Consider the following 15033-nt stretch of genomic DNA (forward strand, 5'->3'; position numbering starts at 1 on the left):
CAGATCAAAGGGAGGCTACAGATTTTTGACTGTTGAGTAGAGCAACTAATCGTGGATAAAAACTGTTTTTATGTCTGGCTGTGGCAGCTTTGACAATCCGGAGTCGCCTTCCAGAGGGAAGTGATTCAAAGAGTTTGTGGCCAGAGTGAGAGGGGTCAGAGATGATCTTGGCCGCACGCTTCCTGGCCCTTGCAGTGTACAGTTCATCAATGGAGGGAAGGTTGCAGCCAATAATCTTCTCTGCTGATCGGACGATTTGCTGCAGCCTCCAAGTGTAGTGCTTGGTGGCTGAACCAAACCAGACCATGATGGAGAAGATGTGAACAGTCTCTACAATGGTCGTATAGAATTGGACCATCATTGCCTGTGGCAGTTTGTGCTTCCTCAGCTGTACATCCTCTGTAGTGCCTTTTTGACTGTGGAGTCGATGGTAGCCCCCCCACTTAAGGTCCTTGGAGATTATGGTTCCCAGGAACTTAAAAGACTCCACAGATGTGACTGTGGTGTTGTTGATGGTGAGTGGGGTGAGGGGAGGGGGACCTCTCCTAAAGTCTACAATCAATTCCACTGTCTTAAGAGCATTGAGCTCTAGGTTGTTGCTATGGCACCAGGACGCCAGCTGTGACACTTCCTGTCTGTAGGCAGATTCCTCCCCATCCTGGATCAGCCCAATCAGGGTTGTGTCGTCCGCAAACTTGAGAAGCTTGACAGAGGTGTCTGTGGAGGTGCAGTCATTGGTGTAGAGAGAGTAGAGGAGAGGAGAGAGTACGCAGCCTTGCGATGCTCCTATGCTGAGAGTTTGTGGGTCCGAGATGTGCTTTCCCAGCCTCACATACTGCTTCCTGTTTGTCAGGAAGTTGGTGATCCACTGACAGAGGGGTTCAGGCACAGTCAACTCGGAAAATTTGGAGTGTAGTAGCTCTGGCACAATGGTGTTGAATGCAGAGCTAAAATCAACAAACAGGGGCCTCGCAAAGGTCCCCTGGCAGTCTAGGTGCTGTAGGATGAAGTGCAGGCCCAGGTTGACTGCATCAGCCACAGATCTATTGGCCCGATATGCAAATTGCAGAGGGAGTTTGTGATGTTTTCAGCTTGGCCAGCAGAAGCCTTTCGAGTGTCTTCATGACTACAGAGGTCAGTGCAACAAGCCTGTAGTCATTAAGACAAGTAATCCTTGACTTTTTGGGAACTGGGACAATAGTTGAGACTTTGAAGCAGCCAGGGACAGTACATGTTTGCAGGGGCTGGTTTAAAATGTCTGTGAGATTTCCAGCATTTCTGTCTTCTGAAAAGCCTCTCCACCTCCTCTATTTTTATTGTTGATGAAGTGATGTTGTTCAGCGAGGAGGGAGTGGGCAATTGGGTGTGCAGTGGTGATTGGAGTGGGGTGGGTGTAGTAGGGCCCAGTCTTTGCAGACTGAGGTCAGGCTGTGAGTGGGTGTGAAGATACATTTCTGATTTTCAAACCTGCAGTAAAACTAATTCAGGTCGTTGGTCAGCTGACAATTGTCCAAAGAGCGGGGGGGCTTTCCTCTTGTAGCTGGTAATTTCTTGCAAGCCCTTCCAAACTGAAGAAGAGTCACTAGCTGAGAACTTGCTCCTCAATTTCTCTGAGTACCTTTCCTTGGCAGCTCTGATTACTCTTCTCAGCCTGTACTTGGCCTGCCTGGAGCACTGAGATATGAAAGCATCAATGGATTATTTTCTGTTTTGTGTCATTATCATATCTCATTAATGCTGGTTAATCCAGTCCAGGTAAGAATGGTTCTCGTGGTAGGGAAACAATAGACAATAGGTGCAGGAGTAGGCCATTCGGCCCTTCAAGCCAGCACTGCCATTCAATATGATCATGGCTGATCATCCCCAATCAGTACCCCGTTCCTGCCTTCTCCGCATATCCCCTGACTCTGCCATTTTTAAGAGCTCTATCTAGCTCTCTCTTGAAAGCATCCAGAGAACCCGCCTCCACCGCCCTCTGAGGCAGAGAATTACACAGACTCACCACTCTCTGTGAGAAAAAGTATTTCCTCGTCTCCATTCTAAATGGCTTACTCCTTATTCTTAAACTGTGGCCCCTAGTTCTGGACTCACCCAACATCGGGAACATGTTTCCTGCCTCTAGCGTGTCCAAACCCTTAACAATCCTATATGTTTCAATGAGATATCCTCTCCTCTTTCTAAACTCCAGAGTGTACAAGCCCAGCTGCTCCATTCTCTCAGCATATGACTGCTGGAAATTTCTAGCAATTACATTTTGAATTACAAATCTGAGGAATTGTTGAGCCACACATGTAAAATTAGATCCTTGGGGTCAAAGAGTCTGTTAAGCAGTAATTATTGTTTCATGCGGTAACAAAGCTAGCCATTTTAGTGTGTTTTGCAAGAAGAAAAGTAATTGAATTACTGGAAATTATATTGAGCAGGTTGCAAAGCATTATACTCTGCACAGTAACAATGTATAGTGACATCAACATCCGGATCCTGTGGTGGACAGGGCATATGTGTCATCAGTTTCACGGTGTAACGACAACAAAATGTGAAAGGTTCACCAACATTACAATTACATATATGCGCAAATGTTGTTATTTGATTGTACAAATAATAGCCAGCCAAATTAAAACTACAGTGGGCCAACATTTGGCAATCCGACAAGTGGGATCACCTTCAGAACTTTCCAAACCTCTCTGGCCCAATATAGCTGCAATTGCAATTGGACAGAACATTCCTTATTTTAGCCAAGGTTTGTGGATTTACAAATGGACAGAAAGTTTATTACATTTGTTTACTGAAGAACTTAGAGAGCAAAATATTTGTGATAGTCTCATTTTTTTGTCATTCTTCCAAAGCTATTCAACTTTACTGTGAATTTCTCTGGAGTCTTAGAAAAGTCAATATGCCTCATTGCTCCCATCCACTAAAGCCAAAAAAAAAAGCACTGATTCCAATAGAAGATGCTTTTTCCTCGGACCTGGGTTCAATGGTGAAACCCTGTAAACACATGAATCAGTTACAGAGAATAGGTAGGTTCTTCAGTGAAATTAAATTTGAATTTATGAGAAGCATATTAGAGAAGCACCACCAATAAGTTAATTTTTTTTAAACATTTAAAAAAAAATGTGACATTTTAGTGATGCAGATCTTTACAAAGAATCTTATAGAAAATAAGTAGCTGGGCATCCAAGGATATACCATCATTTATCACCCACTGATTCACCTGGATCAAGTTACTGGGAAGAAACCTAAGTTGAACTTTGTGACCCAACCTCTTCCCCAAAGCTGTTTGATAAATGCTCTGTCGCAAATCTGTTTATAATCACACATCCCCTCAATAAAAATGAGCCTGTCTGATAATTAATTAAAGAACAAGTATAGATGTAGATTCTAATGAAGCACAGTATTTAAAGGCGCTATATTTTTCTGTGTTATAAAATAAGTGGTTGCCTCAAAAACACCCTAAAATTGTATCTATCAGTGCCGAAGTATGATGTCATATTTTAACTATGTTACTAAAATGAATTGTTACTAAACTAATGTTTAACTATGTTTCTAATTTTAGTTGTTACCAGCATTAATTCACAATAGCATCCATAAATGCCAATAAAGTCATTGTGCAGTTTGATAAAAACCATCCAGTCTATGGTGGGTCTCAGAGTAATCCATCAATCCCATTCCCCCACTTATTTCCTCGTAATCGCTTCTCTCTTATGCATCCATCAGTTCCTATCATCGCAAAGTATAATTTACATTAACCTATCAATGAACACATATTTGTGATCTGGAAAAAAACAAGAGCCTCTTTGGTAAACCCATGTGGTCACAGAGAGAGTGCAAACTCCACACATACAGCAGGAGAAGATGGCATCTAGCCCAGGTGCAGCTTAATAACTGGTGTCCAAATTTAGCCTTTCTAAGCCTTGAATTCTGATAAACGTTTAAACTAAAATTACTCTAATCAAGAACAGTGAAGTGCAAAAATACATTGAAGGGTTAAGTTTAGTTTAGTTTAATTTAGTTTAGAGATACAACGCAGAAATAGGATCTTTGGCCAGACCAGCGATCCCCGCACATTAACACTATCCTACACACACTAGGGACAATTTACACTTATACCAATCCAATTAACCTACAAACCTGTACATCTTTGGAGTGTGAGAGGAAGCCGAAGATCTCGGAGAAAACCCATGCGGTCACGGGAAGAACATACAAACTCCGGTTAAACTGCACCGTTAGCCGGGATTGAACCCGGGGTCTTTCCACCATGCCACCCCAAAAGCTTAGAAACAGTGTAATAGCACAAAGCAGTCAACCGGATTGTGGGCTGCACTACGTAGAATTTGCACCATACGAATAAAACACCCTCTATTGAATGAAGTTCATCAATTTGTGATAACTTTAATTTGGTTATTTCAAGGCCAGGAGCAGAAACTAGATTGGTGGGAGAAACACATATTACTGAGTGGAAAGGAAAAAATACATCAATTTGTGAGGTTTCATACATTCAAGGACTTTAAGAGGCCAAGGTTATTGGGGTTTGCAAAGACAGAATAGGATTTATTTTTAAGTTATGTCAATAATAAACCTCAATTGCTATTTAGAACTAACAATCGCTAATCAAAATTCTTGCAACATTAAAAATACATTCGTAGTTAGCATTGAGAGAATGATGTAGCATTTCACAGTGCTTACACAAATGCACGTAATAACTGAAGTAAAATGATTTCTGTAATGTCAATAAATGTAAAATTCATATTGGAACCTGCTAAATTAAAATAATTAAGTAAAATGTTGTAAGATGTAAATGCATTCATGCGAGATGCTTACAATTCCATTTTTGTTTAGACATTCTGCCTGAACGTTAAAGGACAAGGGCAATTCTTGCTCCAAATCAGAGGAAATATACTGCATATATACACTGTATAAAGGATTTAAATAAGTGCCGATATAACTTAAACCTGAAATTCTGCCTATATTTGCTAAGGACCATCTAAAATATTTGCAAGAGCCAGTAGATACAAGTGTAGGAGAATTACATTCATTCAGAAAGAGCTTCTGGAAGAAACTGTGAAAACAAGAATTGCTTAGAACATGACAAATCAAGACAAAGGAACAAGACAAAAAGAAGGCATCCAAGGACATCAAAGTATGGGACAAAGCCACTCTGAGCGTATCCCATCTTTTGAACATTATCAAAGGAACAATGGGATTACTTCATGAAAGCCAACAACAGTAAATAGCATTGAACTAATAACAAAAGCAGCCAAACCACAAGTAAAGGATCAGGATGAAAGGTTAGGGCTAACATGCATATGTTGTTTTGACCAAAGAAGAATTTACAGATCCAAAGAGTCAGATGCAAGACATTTTCTCAACTAAAGCCATTCTATCTATCATCAACGATCATCACCATTTGGGCAATTCCCTTTTCTCGCTGTTCTGTTGGCCAAGCGATACTGAAACTTGAGGTTCCCCACTACCAGGTTCAGGAACCCCCTCGGTCACTTTCCGACAACCATTAGGTTCTTGATCGTAACTGCACAACCCAAATTCTACCTCAGCAACAGAATACTGCAGACCACCTCTTACACTACAATAATCTTGTTTTCCAAATGTGTTTTTGAACATTTCTTTCATGGCACTGTTTTGTAGAATCTATGTGAAATTTATATACAATTTATGTATAATCTAAGTCTTCGTGAGTTGTCTGAATCTATGTGCTGATGATGCTGCTGCAAGCAAGACTTTCATTATACCTGTACTGCACCATACCTCGAGTCAAGCATGTTTTGAGACTGAAGAAGGGTCTTGACCTGAAACGTCACCTATTCCTTTTCTCCAGAGATGCTGTCTGACCCGCTGAGTTACTCCAGCTTTTTGTGTCTATCCTAATGTTTTATTGTCATATGTTCTGATGCAGAACAATGCATCAGCACACCAGATATATAAACACAGTACTCTGTAAACAGCATAATAAACAACAAAAGAAGCTTGACACAAAAATGTGGAGTAACTCAGCAGGACAGGCAGCATCTCTGAGAGAAGTAATGGGTGACGTTTCTGAAGAAGGGTCTTGACCTGAAACGTCACCTATTCCTTTTCTCCAGAGATGCTGTCTGACCCGCTGAGTTACTCCAGCTTTTTGTGTCTATCCTAATGTTTTAAAACACAGTACTCTGTAAACATATGTTGACACAAAAATGTAACTCAGCAGGACAGGCAGCATCTCTGAGAGAAGTAATGGGTGACGTTTCTGAAGAAGGGTCTTGACCCGAAACGTCACCCATTCCTTCTCAACAGAGATGCTGCCTGTCCCGCTGAGATACTCTGGCTTTTTGTGTCTATCTTCGGTTTAAACCAGCATCTGCAGTTCCTTCCTGAACAAAAGAAGCATAAGACACTAAATTGACTTGACTTAACTACTGTAAACGTCTTGAATTATAATAAAATGGTGACTATTGTCTAGATGACAACCAATGTCACAGAGCATTTATGGTTCAAAACACAAATTTTATTTTTCATTTATGGTTATCGAAATATCATTCAATTTCAAAGTAAAGTGGGGTGTAAGAATGCAAAGTGCTACTTTGAACATCAAGACTACATTTTGTATGAAATATTGTGGTGAAGATAAGAGAGCGATTAAAGTCATTGGAAGCACTTCTCAAACAGCAGTAGGAACTCACCACATCACAAGCTGCCCACCCCCTCCACCCTATCAGGCATCTCTGCTCTATCTGTGGAAAAATCTGCAGTTCACATTTGGGGCTCACTCTTGATCCTGAGGGGTCACATTGGAAGAAGACACATGCATTTCTCCACCCGATGGCATTCTATGAAATGAAACCACACAATCATATCCACCAAATGAAAATGTGCATGAGATGTTGCTTCCTTGTGATTTCTCATTTGTGTGCAAGCATAAAGAAGCCAGGTAATAATGTTTCATAACAGCATATTCCCTGCAGCTCTCTATCATTCATACACTCCTTAAACTTGGTTAAGGAACATCACTTCCCAAGACCACAAGAAATTGTAGAGAATGTGGATGAAACCCAATCCATCATGTAGACCAAACTCCCCACCATCAACATTCATCACTTCCTCAGGAAAGTAACCAACATAATAGAGGACCTTTTTCACCCTGGTCATTCCCTCTTCTATCCTCTCCTATTGGGCAGAAGACACAAAGGTTTGAAAGCATATATCACCAGATTCAGAAACAGCTTCTTCCCCTCTGTTATCAGAGTACTGAACTGCCCTTCCAAAAATTGGGGCAGTGCCAAGCTTCCAAACTACCTTAATTGTGGTCTTTGATCATTTTTTCTGTAATATTACAATGTTGTAAAACTATATTCTGCCTTTTAGTAATTTTCTCCTTGCACTATCTGTTGTACTTATGTATGGTTTGATGTTACACATATTTGCTATGATCTGCTTTAATTGGATAGCATGCAAAACAAAAGCTTTTCAGTGCATCTCAGTACACGTGACAATAATGAACCAATACCCTCTGCTACAGAGGGTTGTTGAGGCCAGTTCATTGGCTATATTTAAGAGGGAGTTAGATGTGGCCCTTGTGGCTAAAGGAATCAGAGGGTATGGAGAGAAGGCAGGTACAGGATACTGAGTTGGATGATCAGCCATGATCATATTGAATGACGGTGCAGACTCGAACGGCCGAATGGCCTACTCCTGCACCTAATTTCCATGTTTCTATACCAACACCAATAAAAGATGCCTGCTGCCAAATCACAATCATCCTCTGGCCTGATGCCTGGCCTGATTATGTGATGGCAGTCAACAATTCATCTTGTAGGTTATGAACGGGGAATTATCAGTGTAATCCTCACATAATTCCCAAGATCATACACTAAAGCATTTTCAGAACCGTCTTGTTTCTAAAAAAGAGGTAGAAGGAGCAAAAATGAGAAATGCTGTGAAGCATAATCTTTAAAGTACTATATTTGGAAAGTGTTATTTAAATAATAATCAATTTTCCATGTTCTTTTGTGGCCCATTGAAAGATTATGGCACAAGAGATCCTAGCTCTAACCTGCAAACATGTCCCAATACAAGTCCACGCAGACAGATGTGCAAAGAAGAAATTTGCAAGGCAGGAGGAGGAGCCATCTTGGGGAACGGCTGCTAACCAGCAGCCGTCCGTTTACTTCGCTTTTTTTAATAAGTTTTTAGTAAGTCCTGTGTTTCGTCCGTTGGAGAAATGGACTTTTTAATGTGGGGGGTAGGGGGTAATTATACTTCTAGGTCCCTACCTGGGGGGTGAGGCAGCTTTTTCGATGCGCTGGAGCCCATCCTCGTGGCCTACCTACCAGCGGGCTGGACGCCGCCGAGGACTGGCAACATCTCCCTCGGGGCGGACAGCGCTCTGTCGCGGAGCGGAGCGGCGATGGCTTGCCTGGGTCGCCACGCTGGATCGACGTGCTGGAGCTCCGGTGAGCTGGACCACCGAGAGCAACACCTCCGGGCTGCCGGTCTGCGGAGCGGAGCGGGCGGCGCCAATTTCAACATCGGGAGCCTGGGGACCCCAGGCCGGCGCGGCCTTGTCGGCTTCGGAAGCCGCGGTCTCCAGCTAGGAAGCGGCCGTTCCAGGTGGCCCAGCCGCTGAGAGGACTCTCCCGACGCCGGGGCAAGATCACCCGGTGAGAACGGCCAGGAACATCGGGCCTCCGTAGAGGCAATTGCGGTGGCCTCAATAGGCCTGACTTTGGGTGAACTTAGGGTTGGGGACTGGACTCTGTGCCTTCCCCCACAGTGGTGTTCATTGTGGGGGGATGATTTTTTTTGTCTGTAAGTAATCCTGTTAGTCTGTGTCCAAGATGGCTGTCAGAAGGGAGAGTGGACGCTGGCGCGCTTTAGCTGCCGCTGCTCTCTTTTTCACATTGTGTTTTTGATTTTTTGTTTTTGGACTGAATTCTGTTTTTAATTTGTGTTTCTGTGATGTCTTTATTATTTATTTTATTCTGATTATATGTTTTTTATTCCTGTTAATCTCTGTAAGGTGTCCTTGAGATTCCTGAAAGGCGCCCCAAAAATAAAATTTATTATTATTATTATTAAGGCAATGATGACAAAGACAGTCAATGGGATATAATATTCAACAAGTAGACACCAGCATTTTTGGCTGAATAAACTCATCCTGAATTCATGGTCCAATGTTGGCTGAAAATGATAGCTACCGATAGGCACCTACTGTATTATAGAGTGACTAATTATTGATGGTAAGAAAAAATTATAACCCTAAAATATTCATCTCTGCATACTTCATGCAAGTGTTGTTAAATCAAAAATACTATCAGATACCTTGAAACATTTACTAAAGTATCCTTTACAATAAACACCAGACTTGCTTCCTTCCACCTCAATTGTGTAAGTTTTATTCTGCTTCAATATAAACAACAGTAGCCCGATTCCCTTCATCTAGGCTAAATGCTAAGAGGACACTTAGAAAAAAAGTAAGGATGTAACAAGCCCCTTATCAGTCATTGTTTGAAGTTGGGAGAATGACAAGGCATCTCTTCATTCTTAAGCTATTCCTCACTGAGCCCAAATCATCTATATGCATACATTTTTGGATAGAACAAAGTTATGGGATTGCTACTTGGCCTTCAGGTTCTTCATACTAGTGGTATGACAACAGATGCATTCTATTAATAAATCCCAGCAAAATTACAATATTTTATCACAACCTTCCATTTTTTCCAGTCCATCAATATTTTGGTTGAAATGAGTTGTTGACCACGTTGTTGACATGTACCTATGTATACACAATCTTGACTCTCTTGACTTTTGACGTTGAAGGGCTCAAATGTCAGAAGACATGTTAAAATCAATAAAGGCCAATTAAAGTGAATTTAAATCATTATAACATCTTGACCTCATAACGACAGTGAGAAAACTTACTAACCAGATACAAATTCTGTAAATCCAGGCACCAAATGCACTGTGAAGAATTTATTAATAATTAGTTTTAACTTATTTTAAAATCATATACAAGACATGTTAAAACCCTGCTTGGCGCTCAAAGCAAAAAATGTATTCATAATAGAGGATAAATACAACTGTCAGGCTAGCCATTGGAGGAGATTATATGCATGGTTCAGAAGGCAAGCAGGGTTTGAAAGTTGGTCCTCATTTATTTTAGTGGGAAATAAAGGAACTAAATTTACAAAGAAAATTATATGGTTTGAGATTTAATGAAAAGTTTGAATTATCTAAAAATAAATTAATCAGTCTGGAAAGATTTTGTTTATGAAAGTCAATTGTGGGAATCTCATGTTTAATTGCACATCATTGGAGGCTCTTCATGATGTAAATATTTAACATTCAATCAATTGGCATTAATCAACCAAATGAACAGGAAATTTTAAAATGATGTAAGTCTGAGTTTCACATCATAGGTGCGGTGATCATCACTGGAGTTCTATCTCAGAGTGCAAGTATCTCTAAGTAGAGATTCACAAGCTAGATACAATCGGGCTGCTCAGCTTCCTGACCTTCATCCCTCAAGGAAACGCTATGCAACAATAAACTGGACTGATAACATTCAATGACTGCCAGCACAACTGTCTAAGATAGAGAATTTCAAAGATTCATGAGCTTCTGAGAAATGAAAATCGACTTGAAATTCTAAGTGTTGTGAAACGCAACGGGTCGGGCAACATCTCTGGAGAACGTGGATAGCTGATATATCTGTATCCACCTATTACTTGCCAGGCTTTGTCCTTCCCCTCCTCCCTGTCAGCTTTCTACTCAACACCCCCCACCCCCACCACCTCACTACAATCAGTCTGAGGAAGGTTCCTGACCCAAAATATCACATTTCCTTGTTCTCCAGAGATGCTTCTTGAGCCGCTTAGTTACTCCAGCATTTTGTGTCTTTTTTTGTAAACCTGTATTTGCAGTTCCTATTCTCTACATGTTAAATTGATACTCTCTTACTCTGAAACTATGCCCACAACAGGAAACATCCCTCCGTATTCACCCCTTTAAGTTTTCCAGAATCTTACAGACCCACCTGAGTTTCTGGTCAATGAACATCCCTTGGATATTGATGGTGGGCATCTCAGTTTGTTGAAGATGGCCACCTGGCACCTATGTGGCACAAACACTATTTGCCACATCATCCACAATTGAAAGTTGTCTAGGTCTTGCAGCTTGCAGGCATGGGCTTTTTGCTGAGGATTTGTGAATGGAATTGAATATCATGAAATTGTCAGCAATCATCCCCATTTCAAACCTCAAGTTGATGAAGCAACTGGAGAAGGTTGGGCTTTGAAAATTATTTATTCTAAGTCCCCAAAACACCTGCTCCAAATTTACATTCCCTAGCACCTGACTAATAGTGTTGTCAGCACTTCAAAGAAGAGGAAGTACTGACACTTTTGAGAAATATAAAAGTGGATAAGTCTCCAGGTCCGGACAGGATATTCCCTAGGACATTGAGGGAAGTTAGTGTAGAAATAGCAGGGGCTATGACAGAAATATTTCAAATGTCATTAGAAACAGGAATAGTGCCGGAGGATTGGCGTACTGTGCATGTTGTTCCATTGTTTAAAAAGGGGTCTAAGAGTAAACCTAGCAATTATAGACCTGTTAGTTTGATGTCAGTGGTGGACAAATTAATGGAAAGGATACTTAGAGATAATATATATAAGCATCTGGATAAACAGGGTCTGATTAGGAACAGTCAACATGAATTTGTGCCTGGAAGGTCATGTTTGACTAATCTTCTTGAATTTTTTGAAGAGGTTACTCGGGAAATTGATGAGGGTAAAGCAGTGGATGGTGTACATATGGACTTCAGTAAGGCCTTTGACAAGGTTCCTCATGGAAGGTTGGTTAAGAAGGTTCAATTGTTGGGTATTAATGGTGGATTAGCAAGATGGATTCAACAGTGCCTGAATGGGAGATGCCAGAGAGTAATGGTGGATGGTTGTTTGTCAGGTTGGAGGCCAGTGACTAGTGGCGTGCCACAGGGATCTGTGTTGGGTCCACTGTTGTTTGTCATGTACATCAATGATCTGGATGATGGTGTGGTAAATTGGATTAGTAAGTATGCAGATGATACTAAGATAGGTGGGGTTGTGGATAATGAAGTAGATTTTCAAAGTCTACAGAGAGATTTATGCCAGTTGGAAGAGTGGGCTGAAAGATGGCAGATGGAGTTTAATGCTGATAAGTGTGAGGTGCTACATCTTGGCAGGACAAATCAAAATAGGACGTACATGGTAAATGGTAGGGAATTGGAGAATGTAGGTGAACAGAGGGATCTGGGAATAACTGTGCACAGCTCCCTGAAAGTGGAATCTCATGTAGATAGGGTGGTAAAGAAAGCTTTTGGTGTGCTGGCCTTTATAAATCAGAGCATTGAGTATAGAAGTTGGGATGTAATGTTAAAATTGTACAAGGCATTGGTGAGGCCAATTCTGGAGTATGGTGTACAATTTTGGTCGCCTAATTATAGGAAGAAGGATGTCAACAAAATAGAGAGAGTACAGAGGAGATTTACTAGAATGTTGCCTGGGTTTCAGCAACTAAGTTACTAAGTTAGGGCTTTATTCTTTGAAGCGCAGAAGGTTAAGGGGAGACTTGATAGAAGTCTTTAAAATGATGAGAGGGATAGACAGAGTTGACGTGGATAAGCTTTTCCCACTGAGAGTAGGGAAGATTCAAACAAGGGGACATGACTTGAGAATTAAGGGACAGAAGTTTAGGGATAACATGAGGGGGAACTTCTTTACTCAGAGAGTGGTGGCTGTGTGGAATGAGCTTCCAGTGAAGGTGGTGGAGGCAGGTTCGTTTTTATAATTTAAAAATAAATTGGATAGTTATATGGACGGGGAAGGAATGGAGGGTTATGGTCTGAGCGCAGGTATATGGGACTAGGGGAGAATACGTGTTCGGCACGGGCTAGAAGGGTCAAGATGGCCTGTTTCCATGCTGTAATTGTTATATGGTTGTATGGTTATATGGTCATCTTGCTTACCACTTTTTAAATACTTTATCCCAAGGTCCAGATTTATTTTTATTCATAACCATCTTTAAATATTTGGACTTATTCCCACTGTTTCTTAAATGGTCTTCCAGTGAAACACCATTCACCTGACCAAGCCTAATTCCTAATACAAGGTCCAGTATGATCCCTGTTTGAGTCAACATATTGCCAAACACTTTAACTCCCCTTCCCATTCACACACTGACCTTTCTGTCCTGGGTCTCCTCCATTGTCAGTGTGAGGCTAAATGTAAATTGGACGAACAGCATCTCATATTTTGCTTGCGCAGCTTACACCCCAGCAGTATGATGTATTGATTTCTCTAACTTCAAGTAAATATTGCATCTATCACCTCTCTCTCTCTCTGCCCCTCCCCATCCTAGTCGACATACTAGTTTCACTGTCATTCTGTTGAGTTTCAGTGTCTGTATAACTTGTTATAACTATTCCACAGCCAACAAAGGACCATTGTGGACTCCACCTTTCCTTGATTTTCGTATCTTTTTGCATATCTTCCATTTATTTGTCCTATATTTCTCGTTTCCATTTCCCCTAACTCTCAGACTGCAGAAGGGTCTCGACCCAAAACGTTACCTTTACCTTTTCTCCAGAGATGCTGCCTGACCCGCAGAGTTACTCCAACTTTTTGTATCTGTCTTTGACCTATTCACATACTATTTCAAGAAACCCTCTTCGGTTCACCCAACAAATTCTGCCATTCTTTCCTATTGCCATTCTTCTGTGTATTTCTCATGGTCAGGTTCTGAAACTCTTTTTTGAGCTTGGAGTCTTACGTTCTGGCGACCTTAAGCGACTAATAAAAAATCAAGGTCGCGGTGACCTACGTCCTCCTACGACCTTCCTCGACTATGTGTGTGACCTCCTACAACTATGTTGAAGACCTCCCTCGACTATAAAGAAGACCTCCTTTGACCTCCTTCGACTATGTTGAAGACTGGCTTCGACCATGTAAGTTTTACTTGAGGATGGTCTCTGGCAAATTGGTCCGTGAATGAGCATGACCCCCTTCGACCTCAGAGGACCACACTGAAAACCAACAACGACCAGTGACGAGTGTCTAGAGCTCAAATGATCACCTGATAAAATGCCTCCCAGTTTTTTTTTTATCATTCTGAACCATGCAAGCAAGGAAGGAACTAGTTTGGAGGATGGTAGTAAAAATACAACTACTGCTGTTTGCAGTAGCCCTTTTGCTTCAGCACCCTTTTAAGAAAGTCAGAAGGGGAAGAGCAAGGGTGAAGATGAAGCACAAGAAGAGGTCTCAATGTGTGAATGGAGATGATGTGATGCATAGCCGTCCGAAGGGGGGGTGCATTGGGTGCGCTTGCACCCCCCTTTTTTTCCCCACAGTAAGAAAAAATCCCAAGGAAAAAGAAGTTTGGAACACAATCAGCGTTTACCCAAAACTCTGGTTCCCGCCCGCTGGATGATTTGGGGGAAAAAAATTGCGACCACTGGCTTCCCCTTGCGCAGTTGGGGGAAGCTAGTGATACAGTAGCGATGCAAAATAACGCTGCCTCTCCACGCGTGCACAGTGGGCCCGGGTGGGATCTGATTGCCATTGGTACTCCACACAATCAGCGATCACCTGGATGCCTCGTGTCTACTCTGGGTAAGTAGTGGAATATTGCGTTACGGGAGGGGGAGTCTGGTTTTTCTCTTGGGTAGCACACTACAGGGTCTAACAGGAGACCGTTTTCCCGTCGCCGTTGGGGGCGGCAATGACTGGCAGCGGCCGTAACCTTGACACCAGACGCCGCTCCGGCCTGGCCTCCGCCGCCGGGCCCACAACACCAGGTAAGACCTTCCACTACCTGCAACCTCCGGCAACCACCTTCAACTAGTATCGCAACCGGCTTCGACTAAAAAATTACCGATATTTAAAACGGCAACCTATTATTAGTCGTGGCCGGTTTTTAATTTTTTGAAATAATCACCGGAACATAGAAGAAGCGGAAACCACTTTTGACCATTAGGGAGACTGACAAAAAACTTCTGGG

Source organism: Leucoraja erinacea, chromosome 5 (genome assembly GCF_028641065.1).
Source record: "Leucoraja erinacea ecotype New England chromosome 5, Leri_hhj_1, whole genome shotgun sequence".
NCBI lineage: Eukaryota > Metazoa > Chordata > Chondrichthyes > Rajiformes > Rajidae > Leucoraja > Leucoraja erinaceus.